Below are 16,211 nucleotides of genomic sequence, written 5' to 3'. Positions count from 1 at the left end.
TGCAGTGAGAGTCCGATTATCAATCCTATAACGTTGGATACCCACGCGGTAAAAACGCTGAAGCACCAAAGAAACTGGAATAGTCATGCGTATTCAAATACAGAGATATGTACACAGCGCGGCGGTGGGCAACGCCTATATGAGACAACTAGTGTTTGGCGCATTTGCTTGATGGCTTACTTCTGCTACAATGGCGGGTTATCAGGATTTAAACCAGTTTGAATATATTGTTATAGTCGGCGCACGATCGATGGGACGCAACATCTCCGAGGTAGCGATGAAGTGGGGATTTTCCCGTACGACCATTTCACGAGTGTACCGTGAATATCAGGAATCCGCTAAAATATCAAATCTCCTACATTGCTGAGACTGGAAAAAGATCCTGCGAGAACGGGACCACCGACGACTCAAGAGAATCGTCCAACGTGTCAGAAGTGCAACACTTCCTCAAATTGCTTCATATTTCAATGCTGGGCCATCAACAAGTGTCAGCATCAGTGTGTGAACCATTCAACGAAACATCTTCGATATGAGATTTCGCAGCAGTAGCCCCACTCGTGTAGCCTTGATGACTGCACAACAAGAAGCCTTACGCCTCACATTGGCCCGTCAACACCGACATTGGTCTGTTGATGACTGGAAACATGTTGCCTGGTAGCACGAATATCGTTTCAAATTGTATCGAGCGGATGGACGTGTACGGATATGGAGACAAACTCATGAATCTATCGACCCTGCATGTGACTAGGGGACCGTTCAAGGCAGTGGACGCTGTGTAATGGTGTGGGGAGTGTGCAGTTGGAGTGACATAGGACCCCTGATAGGTCTAGATTACTCTCTGATAGGTGACACGTATGTAAGCGTCCTGTCTGATCACCTCCATCTATTCACTTCCATTGGGTCATTCCAGCAGGACAATGCGACATACTCAACGTCCACAATTGCTACAGAGTGGCCCCAGAAACATTCTTCTGAGTTTAAACACTTCCGCTAGCCACCAAACTCCCCAGCCATGAACATCATTGAGTATATGTGGGAAGAAGCGTTGCAATGTGCTGTTCAGAAGAGATCTCCATCCTCTCGTACTCTTACGGATTTATGGACAGCCCTGCAGGATTCATGGTGTCAATTCCCTCCTGCACTACTTCAGACATTAGCCGAGTCGATGTCACGTTGTTTTGTGGTGCTTCTGCGTGTTGGCGGGGGCTGTACACGACATTAGGCAGGTGTACCAGTTCTTTGGCTCTTCAGTGTAGTTTTGCGTCTTCATTGACTCAAGTGGCGAAACTTTAATTACATTACCTTGTGCATCTATACTGCGCAAGCCAAGCCAATTAACCGTGTGTGGCATCCCTCCATTGTCTGTTCCATTTCCAAATGGTACGCGGAAAAACGACTGACGATAAGCCTCTTTATGAGCGGGAATTTCTGTTCTATTTCCCTGAAATCTAAGAGTATATTTGCGTCTGCTGCGTGATATTCCTCTTGTAGCATCTGACATGGAGTCGGATGAGAAGCTCCATCACGTTTTTAAAAGTGGTCTTGAGGAAAGGTAATGATTTTCTCTAATATTCCTACGTCGTAATTTTACGAGAAATGCTGAAATCTGTGGAATGATGGCTCTTTTCATACATCTTTTGTGGATGAGCTACACTTCCTTTAAATTTTCCACTGAAATTTGAGCTAGCGTTTTTTTCTACATCTACATTTGAACGGCCTGTGATCTTAGGGAAATGGCCGGTGTTCTTTGTCAGAAGTTGTACCCTGCGCAATACGACTTTCCTTCTAAATGCATCCACTATTAGCATGAAATCATAAACAAGTGCTTCTCACGTTGCAATGCCTCACGTGACAGCAGCCTTCAGCAAACTCCATTTACAATGCAAGGTCTGCAACGCATTCCGTAGTTGCTAATTTTCGTCTTGCATTCCTTTTCCCTTGCGGGACTTCAGATTAAAATTCATTCCAGGCATGTTCTTTGACTGAACCAACATGGTTTGTGGTAATGTGTAACGTTCTCATGGTCTTCGTTCAATTCCGGCGGAATCTATTGCAACTGACTAATAATGCTACTCGCGCTACCAATTCCGTCACGTCCATCAATTATGACACAACGAGCTACTTGGTGTACAAAACAACGAATCCCTTGCATGTTGCCTGTCGATCGTTGCAATTTTTAGGTCGTTCGTCGTCAAATGAATCATTAATTTTTCGTGAATGTTGTAATGCCGTTTTATAGCGAATTTGCGCTACCCGTCGATATGCGAATACATAATACATATTGTGAGATCTTAACCTCCTCCCCTGTTATTCCAATTCATTCTCAAAGAATAGTGACAGTGGATCGCTAGACTGTTTCCTTTTATTATCTTGCAAACAACCACTGGACCTGTGAACTACCTTTCTACCACGAACAATTAGCGAAGAATAAATACCGCTTCCACCATAATCCTACCTAACTGAAACAAGTCGTGAGGACGAAAATAGGCCGCATCAAATTCTGGGAGAAACTGTCTCTTTGCACTCTTAAATGAAATCTCGCATTATACCGAGACGGCCCGAGCAGATTGCCCTTCGTGGCTCTGCTCTAAAACAAGCGTCGTTCCTATGTCAGCTCTAGCTATATTTCTCTACAGTGTTCTGGCGTTGCCAGTTTTCTATACACAGCAGCAGCATGCGTAAAAGAGTCTTACAGAGTATCCTATGTTATTCACCAGATCGCTAATTTTAACGCCCCTTAATATTTCCTTGGGGTACGCTGAACGTTAATTTCTTCTCCGGCCAAATCTTTGCAATGATATGCTTAGTTCCATTTGTTTGGAAGTCCTGAATGCGGTCACACAGCTAATCCGAATCTCTACGTTCACATTAGGCACAGGAGGCGGCAGTGTAGACCTTTGTCGATTACTTTCTGGAAGTCAAGCAGCGAGGCATGGCTTTATGTCTTACTTTCCGAAGCAAATAATTATAATACCTGCGAAGTTCATCATTAGTATCTCTTCCTATAACAGTGTCACTCGTCTTCTGAACTTCTGAACGTATATCTCATTCGATGTAGTGACTGGGACCATATTTCAAGATGTGGTACTTGCAATGTGCAACAGTTTCTCACCCGTAAATCCCTTCGAAATAAAGTACTGCTGCTTGGCCACTCCTGCAATGCGTTATATTCGGAATTATCTTCGTAATACTTAGGTAGACACGCTTTAACGGTCCACTGCGGCTGAACCGTACCGTCTGCAGGAGTTGGTAATCACACCGTACAGGGGAAGAACGGAGCGCTTCATTTGAGATGCAGCTCAAGTGCCTCCCGCTGACGTCGCCGTAACTTCTCTCTCGATACGGTATAGACGGGCCCTGTCCTACAGGCTGCGCAAAAACCATCGGTTCTTTCTTCAGTGCTTTGATCCTCAACAATTTCGTTCTTTCCTTTCTGACCTCTAATTTTTCTTCTTGTGTACCTTCTGTTTCAGTCCCCCTCATTCACCATTCGCCACCGGCCAAACGTTTCCCTCTGTTATCGCCTCTACGTCTCTTTTCATTTCGGCTGTGCCATTATCTAGCTTTATTTAGCTTTACGTCCCTTATCTACATTTATAGTTGTCACCTCTTAAATAACAAGTGGAAAGCTATTTACCGCACACTTGTGCAGTCTGCCGCGAGACGAGAGAGAGATCTAGCAATTTTAATTGTCAAAACGCTTTTATATAATTGGGGTCTCTCCACCGCGTCGCTTCTGCGCCACCCAATATGGCTTCAGCCAATCACAGTCTCGCTAGACGTGAATTTTACATTTCTTGCTGGGTCGCAGACTAGCCCTGTTAAGGCCGTGCAACCACTTACTTTCGGTTCTGGCCGTATTTACGTTCAAAGGAATAATGTACTGTTCTGGCCTTATCCCTTTCTGTGCTGAAGCTCGCCGTTCTCTTGTTAAATGGGGTTTCCCGATGCCATTAACCACCTGATCGATTAGTCTCCAAAATGTGTTTCGTTTTAACTTGTTTGTTCATATCCCTGTCCATGTATTGGTAGACATTGTTTTGTTAGTTTTTGGTACATGAGATTAACGTCAGTTGCCTTTTGTTGATATAATACAGTTATTATTTTCTGAGGATCTCATACTGTATTGTACTTGAATCAAGCTTATGTAAGGTCGGTAAAATCTGGACGCCTTACAAGCTTCAGTACGAAAGTTGCCTTCGTATGTTGTGTCACGGCCAAATAATATAGGTCGATGAAACGTAGACCACACATAGGAAGAACTGCTAGAGTATATCACAGAAGACAACAGAAACAAATACCGGTACACAATGAGATGAGCAGAAATGACACTTTTATTCGGAAAAAAGTAATTATGCTGATGCCATCGTGATTTGTGATGGCCCTTTGGACATTAAAAAAGATGGTACGTGGTTGGTAATAGGGAGTGTGATCGCTACAGACCCCATCTATGCTTTGCAACGTGATCTCATGCTGGCCACAAAGCTGAGAACGAGTTCTTGTGGTAGAGGGCTCCATTCTTCCACCAGTGCGGTTGACTGCTGCTGGAAGGTCATTGTTATACATGGACGTGCTGCTTTACTCTGAGGTGACAAAAGTCGTGAAATGCCACCGAATGTCTTGTCGGACCATCTTTTCTGGTGTAGCACATCAACTAGACGTGGTATGGATTCAGCAGGTCGCTGGAAGTCCGCTGCGTATATAGTGATCCATGGTGTCTTTATAGCCATCCATAATAGCGCTAGTGTTGCTGGTGTAGGATTTTGTCCACGAACTGGGTTCTCTATCACGTCCCTTAAATGTTCTATGGGATTCACGCCGGGCGATCGGGGTGGCCAAATCTGTCACTCGAGTTGTCCAGAACACTCTTCAAACTAATTGCGAACAATTGTGGCACAGTGGCATGACGCATTCTCATCCATAAAAATTCCGCCATTGTTTGGTTGCAAATAATCGTCAAGTAGCCTAACATAATCATTTCCAGGCAATCATCTGTTCAGTTGGATCATAGTACCCAGTCCATATAAACACAGCCGACACAGTTAGGGAGCAACCACCAACACGCACAGTGCGTTGTTGACAACCTGGGTCCATGACTGTGTGCGGTCTGTGCCAAACTCTAATCCCACCATCAGCTTTTACTTATTGAAATCGGCACTCATCTGACCAGGCGACGGTTTTCCAGTTGTCTAGGGTCCAACCTACATGGTTACAAGCCAAGGAGAGGCGCTTGCACACTAGATCGTGTTCGTAGCAAAGACACTCGCCGCCACAGCCCATTAACGCCAACGTCAACGGATAGATTCGTCGTACGTCCCATATTTATTTCTGTGGTTATTTCACGCAGTGTTGCTTGTCCGTTAGCATTGACCACACCACACAAACGCCGCTGCGCTCGGTTGTTACGTGAAGGCCATCGGTCACTCCGTTGTCCGTGCTCAGAGGTAATGTCTGAAAGCTGGTATGCTTGGCACACTCCTGACACTGTGGACCTCGGGTTATTGAATACCGCAACGAATTTAGAAACTGATTGTCCAGCGTGACTAACTCCATATACCACTGCGCGCTCAAAGTCTGTTAATTGCGTCGCGATGCCATAGTCACGTCGGAGACCTTTCCACATGAATCACCGGAGTACAAATGACAGCTACGCCAATGGAATGGCCTTTTACATCCTGCATGCGCGATACCGTCGCCATCTGTATATGTGCATATCGCTACCCCATAACATTTGTCGTTTCAGTGTACGTCTCCCCAACGCATCGCACTCGTCCTCCGTGGGATTTAAGCCGAGGGAACTGGTAGGTCAGACCATTCGCTGAGTGTCCCCTTATTCCAAGAGGTCCTCCACCTCCGCTTTTCGATGCAGTCGCGCGGATGAGAGCATATTCACTATGCGTAGTCTAGTGGTTCTGAAAGTATTCTGGAGGTGGGAGCAAGTACTGCGCCCAGGGACGTTGCGGACATAACAGTTTTGGTGGTCGTGGTGTTTTGGTGTGCGGAGGAGTAATGCTTCAAGGGGTTGCTGACTTCCATATCTTTGAACACGGCACACTCACAGACAACGCTCATCCAGTTTCAGACTCGCTGGTAAAGGTATGGAACGCCCTACCATAAAATGACCATACCATTCTTGTGACCAATATGGGGTGGCGTTGCACAGCGTGAACTGCAGTCCGTGGTGATCACACAACCTATGAAGAACCTAGTCCCGCCTTCTGTGATCTCCAGGAGAGTGCCATTAGCCGCAGTAACTTTAGTGTTTGATTAAAAGTGTCATTTCTATTTGTCATTGCGTTTTCGTCTGAACTGCCGTATGTAATATACTGTAGCAGTTCGTTCTAGAAACAAAGATAAAACACTGCCAAAGCATCAAATAAAATACGATACGTACTTCAATGTTGCAACAGGCACAAATGTTTCAGTATGTGTAAATTATAATGTATGAGCATTTATAACCAAAGTCAACAAATAAAGAAGGTGACTTTATCATAAAAATGCTATGGAAGTACATGTTCTGATGAATTTTCTGAAAGACAAAAGCAAAACATAAATAATTATGAGACAGCCCTGTGTACACAAGTATTACGTTTGTACCTGGTACGAAAACTGGAATTTTTTCGTCTTTTAACAATTATTGTGCATTCTGTTATCAAAACTGTTGAAATTTGGTCTCTTCCCAGCAAGCAGCCGCGGTATTGGATAGGGTTAACAGAGTATATCTAGGTAATTCAAATAAGAGCATCACGTTTTGTATTATCTATAAATAGAGGAGAGAGTGCCTCGACATGATACACAATTTGGGGGGGGGGGGGGGGGGGGTTGGCGGTCATCATTAAAAGAAAAGCGTTCTTCTCATAAAATTTCAAACACCACCTTTCTCCTCCGAATGCAAAAACATTTTGTTGAAGCCGACTTACAAAGGGAGAAACAATCTTCATAATAAAATAAGGGAAATTAGACCTCGCACGGAAAGATACATGTCTTCGTTTTCTCGGTGCGCTCCTCTAGAGTGGAATAATAAAGAATCATTGTCAATGTAGTTCGATGAATCCTGTGCCCGGCACTGAAGTGTGATTTACATAGTATTCATGTTTACTGGACATTTTTTCTTGACTTGGTCCGTACTACCATCTCTGGGAAAGGGAATACTTCCTTTAACAACCTGTATCTGTCTGTATTTCATCCGCCTACCATATCCAGATACTTCAGAGCAAAGTTATTACTTAACGTGTAGCAACAAACAGCTGGGTAGCGGTCGGGGTTGCATTACATGACGCCTAATAATATTCAGTCTATTAGAAGACTGACGATACCTTTACATGAGACAGAGAGAGAAGGAATGAATAAATATGAGTATTTAATGCTCCGTCGCTGTTGATGTAAGGAATCGGAGACGGATGTTTAGCCGGCTCCATTCATTCCGAATGCAAACGAGAGGAAAGGAGAGATACAGAGAGAGAAATTACATACAGAGAAGGAGAAAGGCGAAAAAGAACACTAAGTTGTTTCCATTGGCTTTGTCCTTGGATAGATGGTTTCGAGTTTCAACTTACGTAAATAATAAGTGAATACGTGAATTTCGAAGCAGGGTGTGAATCGGAGAAAGCTTTGTCGGAGATTTTTGAAGAGGTTACCTAAAAATCTCATCATTCTCTGGTTCCATTCCGCTTGTCATCCAAAGCCAAAGGCAGTTACACAGTCATTCTAAATCCCGAAACAATAATGAAATATTGAAAAATGTTGTTCCCTAATAGATATTTCCAATCGTATTCTTCCATTTGAGGACATTAAACACTGAGAATTCTGCTCTTTCTATTCGTTCAAGTATTTAGTAACTAACGAAGTATTTTCACATTGCCCATCTCATTTATGTAAAGAAACTGTAGACAAAGCGCCTACAAACTTGTTGTAATATCTAAGATACCTCCACTCAAATTATGTTTATCCGCAAATTTCACCTTATTTCGTACGAACCCTATCAGATACATTCTGGGGAACAATTACATCTGCTCCTTATTTATCTCAGAACAGCCACTAGGTAGCAGAGGCAGCAAGTAATAGTCAGTTTCCAAGCACCTCATTTTTATCCAATTAAGTACAATAAAGCAAAAGTACATGTGGGTTCATCGAAATTGTGTTTTCCTACGTGTGTCATATTTGATATACTGGATCTCTGCGATTATTCTTCGTACATCTATGAACAATTAGCTGACGATAATGTTTTATTCCGTTCATTCCTAATTTCAAATACGAATTGATCGAAAGATATAATTGCGGTCTACAGATGCCACAAAAACCTTTTGAAAATGTGAGCAAATGACATACAGTATACTGCATTGTTTCAGACTGACAAATGTGCTTTTCTGATTGCAAATCACTCTTTCCGTTTACTTCAGAAAGCAACTGATTCAGTAAGTTTCAGTTTCAGTTACAAATTTCTTATAAATTTTTACGTCATTTTTGATGATTTTTACAATTTAGCGTGTTTAGAGCATCTCTTATCTCTGTTAATAAAAGTAATGAGTAAAAATTCTACAAGCTTGGGCATTTTACAGATTTAATGTTTTATAAGCTTTCTCTTTTTTTGAAAGACTCCATTTTCCCAGTATCATACCAGCGAACCGACTCAAGCACGATACAGCCATGTATTTGTATGTGTTGCCTGATTACAAATGTGAGCCATTGATACTGTAGTCAAAGGACACTACGTTTTTGCGATTTCTGAAGGAAGTTAGTTTATATTTATGAACATTCGAAGACATATACAAATCCTTACGCTTCTTTAATATCCTATCAAGATATGATTGGTTTTTTATTTCAGGTACTACTTCATCAAAGATGAAGTCTGAGGCTCCAAGCGGTCGGCTTCATTTAAAATTTGGTTTACTAGTGCAGAGTAAAACCAGCAAGCGTCGATCTAGAAATAACTACGTCCTGTCCTGAATAAGTTATGACCCATGTAGTAAATTACAGAACGAAATGTGATTTCAGTATGAGAAAAAAATATTTAAGCAGACAATACCTACATTAAATCGAACACCGGAAAAAATCGCAATCATAGCAGTAATAAACTGAACACAAGTAAACATTAAAAGTAATTTTTTAAAAGCTAGCGGTTCTGGGCGTGTTTTAGAGACCCAGCTTATAGTTAGTCATAGTACACTGGGTTGCAAGTCTTGTACTTTTATTACCTGTACAGCGGTGAAACATGAAAAAATACTCAAATATACTTCTGTACTGTCCCATACAGAGTCTCTCCCAGTTCTAGCAGCATCACAGTGCACCTTATCCTCTGCATATTTTCGTGCACAGAACAAGATACGTAATATTTTGAGTAAAGGGGTTATAACTTTCATACGAAAAGCCATCTAATCGTTTTGGAAGGGATTAGTCCATAAAATCAACTACTACTTATTACATCGTGATATCGTTAAATGGCTGCAGAATTGGTTACATTAACGTAGCTAAATAACAAATAAGTGACAATGGGAATATAAATCACTAAGAATGTTTGAATGTTATTTAATGAAATTGGTTCTTAAAATCAACTAAACAGAGCGATACATGTCCTCTGATAGGACACAGAACATTTCAACACGTTAACAGTGTTTCCATACAAAATCAAGAGGTTTTAACAGTATGCACTGAAGGGAAAAATCATTATATTGACTGCTTAATTCTTTGTATCGAAAGACTAATGTCGGGTTCTGTAACTAGCCTCGCGTTTACTGACTTCGCAGACAAACCAACAGATATTAACACTGTGTGAAACAAGTTAACTCGCGCGATTCATAGTAATTCACCAACGTGAAATGGTGGTAATTTGAATGTGAAATGTTAGTACGAAATAACCTAGCAGATAAGCGATGCCTTTGCATAGCAGCAATAACATGAAACGTCTCACCAAATTGCCATCCTGTGACACTGCATTCGACATCAGTCAACCGCATCCCGTCGATTACAAGTAACAAGTAAATGCCTCAAAAGCTACGCTATAGCAAACTCAATTGCCGAGCTGCGAGCTCATTGGCTACCGTCCTCGGAAGCGTCAGACCATGCTTCCGGAATCATCGCAGATAGAAAACTTCAGAGATACTGTCTGTAGTCAGTACTGGTACAGAATCACCTTGCCTTCAAGAAGCGGTAATCATTTGGTGAAGTAATGAAACTATAGAGAAAGCAAAATAGAGCTTTGAAAGTAGCAATTTAATAGGCAACCTTCGAAGTTCCTAATAACATTGTTTGCCAGGTTATTAATGTATAACAGAACAGCAGGAATCCCAGAACCTGCACTGCAACGCGTTCGAGGTCAGTTCTACATATACCGATAAATCTCCATCCAAGTTAACTTCTAGCGTTCACCCTACAAAAAATACTTATTCCAGCAACCACTTCCGTTTCATATCCTAAATGATCGTGCTTTAGTTAATAATCGTTGATTTGGTAGGTACTGCGTAGTCGGATGCTTTTCGGAACGCAAGAAATAATTTATCCATCAGTTTGCCTTGTTCCAAGGCTTTCCAAATGTCATGGGAGAAGCGTGTGTGTTCAGTTTCGCAAACTCATTGATTTGTAATCCATGCTGGTTGGCAGGGAAGATGTCATTCTGATCAAGCTATTTCGTTACATTTCACCTCGGCAAAGGCTTCCAGTAACTTGACGCCAGTTGGGCGGTTTCCACCTGCTTACGAACAGCAACAAATTCATCCTATGCCTGTGAAGTTTTCGCAGCGGAGATGCTTTGTAGCTGGTACGATGATTTTTCTGAACGGTAACCAAATAGATTTGAATTTATCTCGCTGACTCTCTATTAATTTCATGAACTGTTACGATAGGAGGATTCTAAATTTTCTTTCATAACTGAAGATGCAACATCTATAAAAGTAGTTCGTGTTATAACAAAAGACAGATCTCCGATAAAATGCACTAAATCACTGAAGCTATGCGGAACTTTATTTCTCCAGCTTTAGTTTCGTCGAGAGTGTCGTGATTAGTACACTACGGTCATTAGTATGTCAAAGATAGCAGAATATCGGGAATTTAAGACGAATCCAGACAGTAAACAGTGCTATTGGGGGAAGATAACTTGAATGCAATGTGACACTTCTGTTATACGCAGCACGTAATATTACGCCATTAACATTCTACTTCGTAAGAGCTATGTTTACTTTCACACACTTCATTAGAACAAACTAGTCATTGAGCGGAAAAAGATGAAAATACTGCACTCGTCAATTAGGTATCTGCTCTGAGGATAAAGGAAAACGATTCTCTGAACAAGCTGTTATTGCCAAAATTTGTGGAAATAAATTACATATTTTACAGTTAACGATATGGTACAAATTACTCTACTCGTAAACGTTCTAAAATATGTAATACTCGTATATTAAACACACAGAAATTTTGATACTATCAATGAAAGGTAATTGGAAAAAGACTCGTAAGGCACAATTACCTTTTACGTAAAATGTTAGCATTTAGAATTCTGAAGCTAATTTATCTGACCTGGATGCTCTCGTGCGCACACTGGGAAAAAACAGGAAGTCGCGATATACAACAAGTAAAACTCCAAATGCCATTATTTTAAGCTTAGGTAACTTAGTGACGTCTTGTACATTAGTATATCAATTATTTAAACTGTTGCGTCAGTTTTCCAATTCAAAACTGCGAAATTTAGGACCACCAATGCAGTACTTTGACCTTTTGAGCTAACAGTCTATTGTTCAGAATGTTTTGCAAGCAATCATGCCACGGTAGACTTGATCCGACCAGCGATGGTATCTAGGGGGAGAGTGCTTATATTGCAGTCTTCTCCCCAAAACAGCTCTGCTGGATTCTGCTTTCCCACATTAACACAGAGGAGTGTCACTTTTGCCAGTGGCATACAAAATTTGATCAAAAATTCTCCTGAACAGAGTTGAAGAGACCTTAGACAAAATTATGGGAGCTATTTTCGAAACGGAAGGTCCTCCATTGAACAAATCTTTGATACAGAATCAATAATTCGCCACAGACTATTAACAAGAAAACCTAGGATATTCCCATTTATTGATTTAAAAATGCATTTAATGCAGTAGACAGAGAAACAATAGACAGAACAATTAGAGAATGTGTCGTTAAACCAAAATTAGCCAACATAACTCCTGAAACTGTAACAAATACAGGATCTAAAGTTAAATTAATGGGGGAAATATCTCAGCCATTTGAAACAAAAACTGACGTTAGACGTGAGGATGGCTTACCACCCTTACTGTTTAACTACGTTTTAGAAAAATTGGTGAGGATCTCGAAGTCGGAGCTAAGAAACCACAAATTTTATATAAACTGTCTGGGAATGAAAAAAGTGGAATTAATGTAAACGGGCTTTTGTAGACGGTTTTGTAATACTTTAAAAAATCTGACAGAAAGAACTACTCAGAAAGTTCTCGTGGACCGAGCGAGGTGGCGCTGTGGTTAGCTCACTTGATTCGCAGTCGGGAAGATGACTGTTCAATTCCGCTTCCGGACATCCTGATTTAGGTTTTCCTTGATTTCTCTAAATCGCCCCCGGCAAATGCCGGGATGGTTCCTTTGACAGGGCCCGGCAGACTTCCTTCTCCATCCTTCCCTAAACCGATGAGACTGATGACCTTGCTGTTTGGTCTCTTCAGGCAAACAACCCAACACAGCCCAGTTCTCGTGGGAAAAATACCTAATAGCATAGCTTTCAGCATTTTGATAGAAAAACAAAATTCGCGAATAATGTAATAAATGAACCAAAATTACAGAAAAACAAAGAGGTTAAATAGCGTGAGTTTGTAAGTCGGTATGCATGGCACAGCAAGCGTACCTAATACGTTCGAAAACGCTGCGAATAGAAACGAGATTTCCGGTGCTGATACACCTGGTTCTATTGGTGATAAAAAGATAAGTTCCAGTGTTTTGGATAGCCGTTAGGTTACGAACAATTTGTATGCCCAACAGAAGGAGCTTCTTAGTGCTACTATTCTACAGTACAGAGTCAAAATATGAATAATACATACTTCCTTCTGCTTAGGAAAATGGAGATAATCGGTAGTTCTCTTTGCTTTTAATGTTGCCTGCGTTGGGCTTGATGGGACTTACGCAGGCACCATTAGTTCACGAGCGGTTCCTCAGGAAACTCCACGAAAATTGTGTTCTTTACTATATTTTCGCATAGCAAATGGCTGACATTTTTACCATATATTTATAAGATCACGATCTCGGACAACCTGCAAAATTTTCTTCGTATTTTTACCCGTTTCCGAGATACAGAGGTTCAACGTTACGCTACTGGTACACGTAAAATACTGTATGAGGCGGAAACGTAGCAAGGAGATCTATACAGTAAAGTGTTCTAAAGCATATACAAAACTTTTTTGTACATAAAATAGCGTCTGAGTGTAAAATCAGTTTCGCCTTATTTCAATTTCACATCAATAAACTATGAGTTACATGTCCAGCTGCAATAGGAAAAAGAAGGAAACCAGTGGAAAAATGCTCCTATCGGAGCACAAACAGTGCGAATATGTTCCTGTTTATTGAAAAGACTCTGAAAAGTAGGTTACCAGCTACTTCGTTCTACGTTTCTCAATACTATCTTGAAAAATTTTTTCCAAAAATTTTGGCATCCGAACTTGTTCCCACATTTTTATGGTGAGAAATAACAAGACAGTGGGAGAGACAAAGAAATGGAAAGTAATACATGCTGGAAGACAGTAGAAGTGTTTGTGTTGTAGGAAGAGCGAAGGAAACAATGGCAGTGTGGGAGAAAAAGAGGGACACAGCGGTAGTGGAGTGTAGTTTCCAGTGACAAAATAATGCTACGAAGAGAGTGAAAGAGACAGTGACAGTGGAGAACGAAAAAAGAGAAAGTGGAAGTGGTGATAGATAGTGATATTGAGAGACAGAGTACATGACAGTGCCAAAGAGAAATATAGTGACAGAGAGATGAGATAGCGGCAGTGGGAAGGAAGGAATGAGATATTAGCAGTAAGAGAGAGCAAAAGGTAGATATTAACAATGAGAGGAGACTATTTCAGTAGGAAAGAACGAAGGGGGCTGTGGATTAGACACAGGAGACAATGACAGAGAGACACAAAGAGATAAAGACAATCAATTGGGCTGAATGAGTGAGTGAGAAAGAGCAACTGGGAGTGGGTGGGTATTAGCGTCTTACAGCGATGGACTAGTGGGTATGAATTACATTTAAGGGAGCTTGTGGCTGTTTGACGTGGGCTGCATGTTAAAGAGAGCGCGAATATGTTCGCGTGCCAAACTTTTTGGGATCATTTTTACAAATATAGAGGAAAGAAGAATGACGTAACTGGTACTACACTTTTAAATCAGAGTTTTTAAATAAACAGCATCATCTTCGCATTTTTGGTATTCCAATAGAAGCATTTTTCCGCTGGTTTAAATATATTGGAGAAACCATCAAGCTCAACGGTCTATGAAAATTTGCGATAGGCATAAGAGTTAATAAAATGGGAAGAGCATACAGTTTGAAAAAGAAACATACAACAGGAAATACATATCTAGATAAAAGAAGCTAGATCAGCATATCACCGTGATAAGACCAGATTGTTTATAGGCCTGTGAATGCTTAACGATGGATTATAAGTTGGACAGAATAGAGATAGTTGAAAGATCGATTATGAAGCTAATGGGTGCAACACAAACTGCGGACAGTTTGAAAATGAGGTGTAACGAGCAGATCTTCGAAAATATGGAGTAATGGCAAAGCGAAGATTAATATTCTTTTGACACCTCTACCCAGTGAATGTGAATAGGCTAACGAAGCAAATATTCCTGTATTGTTGTAAAAAGAAATAGACAGTAGCATGGATTCGTGAAAAAAGAAAAAAACTAGAAAGAAATAATGTCAGTGAATCGCAAGTACCAGAAAAAAACCTTTTTAAGAAACAAGTATTATATTTAGAAAGCTTTCATGGTAGAAGAAATAACAAGTCAGGAAAACTGTGGACAGAAGAAAGGAAAAGACAACGTGGAGAGGAGAGGATGTACTGGAAAAATAGAAAACAGCAAAGAAAAAAGCTGAGTTGCAGCTGTGTGTTCCCAGTTGGTCAATACGAAAAAAAAGTCTGTGATATAATAATAATAATAATAATAATAATAATCACAATAATAGTCTACCTTGCTGTCCCATTCACAGATGATATGTTGGCTGAAAGACTTTTTACCCCTGTCTATGAATCCAGATTTCTCTAATCTTAGTGTCGTACTAATTACGGGAAATGCTGTAAGAAATAGAGCGTTTTTAACGTTACTTTTCCAATGTTGTCCTTAGTAATATCTTCTTGTAAGGCTAACTGGGATTTTTCCAGTAAATCGCAGTCTGCCATCTGCCTTTGCAATGGCTAGATTTGCGTCGTCGTTCCACGTCAAATAGTTCGCGCCAGACAATTCTACACGAAGACGTCGCATTGTTGTTGTCGTTATTGTGGTTTAGCTCTTCTGTTCGAAAAATTGGTTTAAAGCAGTTCTCCATACCAATCTACGCCTCTGCCAGTCTCTTCGTATCTGTGTAATTACTACAACATTCGACCATTCGCTTACTGTTTCCCTCGAGAATGTCTATTCCGTTCCCCCTTCCCCCACCCTCTCTTTCATGCAAACTTCTCTCCATTTCAAAAGTGACGATTCATTTTATACCTGAGGATGTGTCCTATCAATCGAATCCTTCATTTAATCAAGTTGTGCCACAAATTGCATTTCAGCCTAGTTCCATCCAGTACATCCCCGTTAGTTATCGGATCTACCCATCTCATCTTCACCATTCTTCTGTAGTATCACATTTCAAAGCTTCTATCCTTTTCTTGTCTGAACCTTTCATCGTCCAAATATCACTTCTGTAAAAGGCTACACTTCACACAAATACCTTCAAGGAAGACCTAGGCGTTAACATATTTCTCCTTTCAACGAAGGTTTTCTTTGCTACTGCCTGTCTGCATTTTGCATTCTCCCTGCTTCTGCCATCATCACTTATCATGCTGCCCAAAATAACAAAATTCATCTAGTATTTTCAGTGTTTCGTTTTCCAGTCCATGTCTCTCAGCATCGCCTGATTCAGTTCAACTACCCTCGTTTTACTTTTCTTAATATTCATATTATAACCTCGTTTCACGACATTTTCCATTCCATTTAACTGCTCTTAGCAATCCTCTGCCATCTCTGACAGAGTTCCA

The 16,211-nt window shown here is 40.8% G+C and overlaps 1 protein-coding gene across 1 annotated transcript in view; it reads left to right on the top strand.

Annotated features, from left to right (window-relative positions):
* Nucleotides 1–16,211, top strand: part of LOC126267821 (kappa-type opioid receptor-like) — a 609,253-nt gene that overhangs the window by 278,302 nt on the left and 314,740 nt on the right. The gene's annotated exons all lie outside the window — the stretch shown is intronic.

Source organism: Schistocerca gregaria, chromosome 4 (assembly GCF_023897955.1).
Source record: "Schistocerca gregaria isolate iqSchGreg1 chromosome 4, iqSchGreg1.2, whole genome shotgun sequence".
Taxonomy (NCBI): Eukaryota; Metazoa; Arthropoda; class Insecta; order Orthoptera; family Acrididae; genus Schistocerca; species Schistocerca gregaria.
The sequence above is the reverse complement of the archived record's forward strand: the minus strand, read 5'-3'. Positions and strand labels throughout refer to the sequence as shown.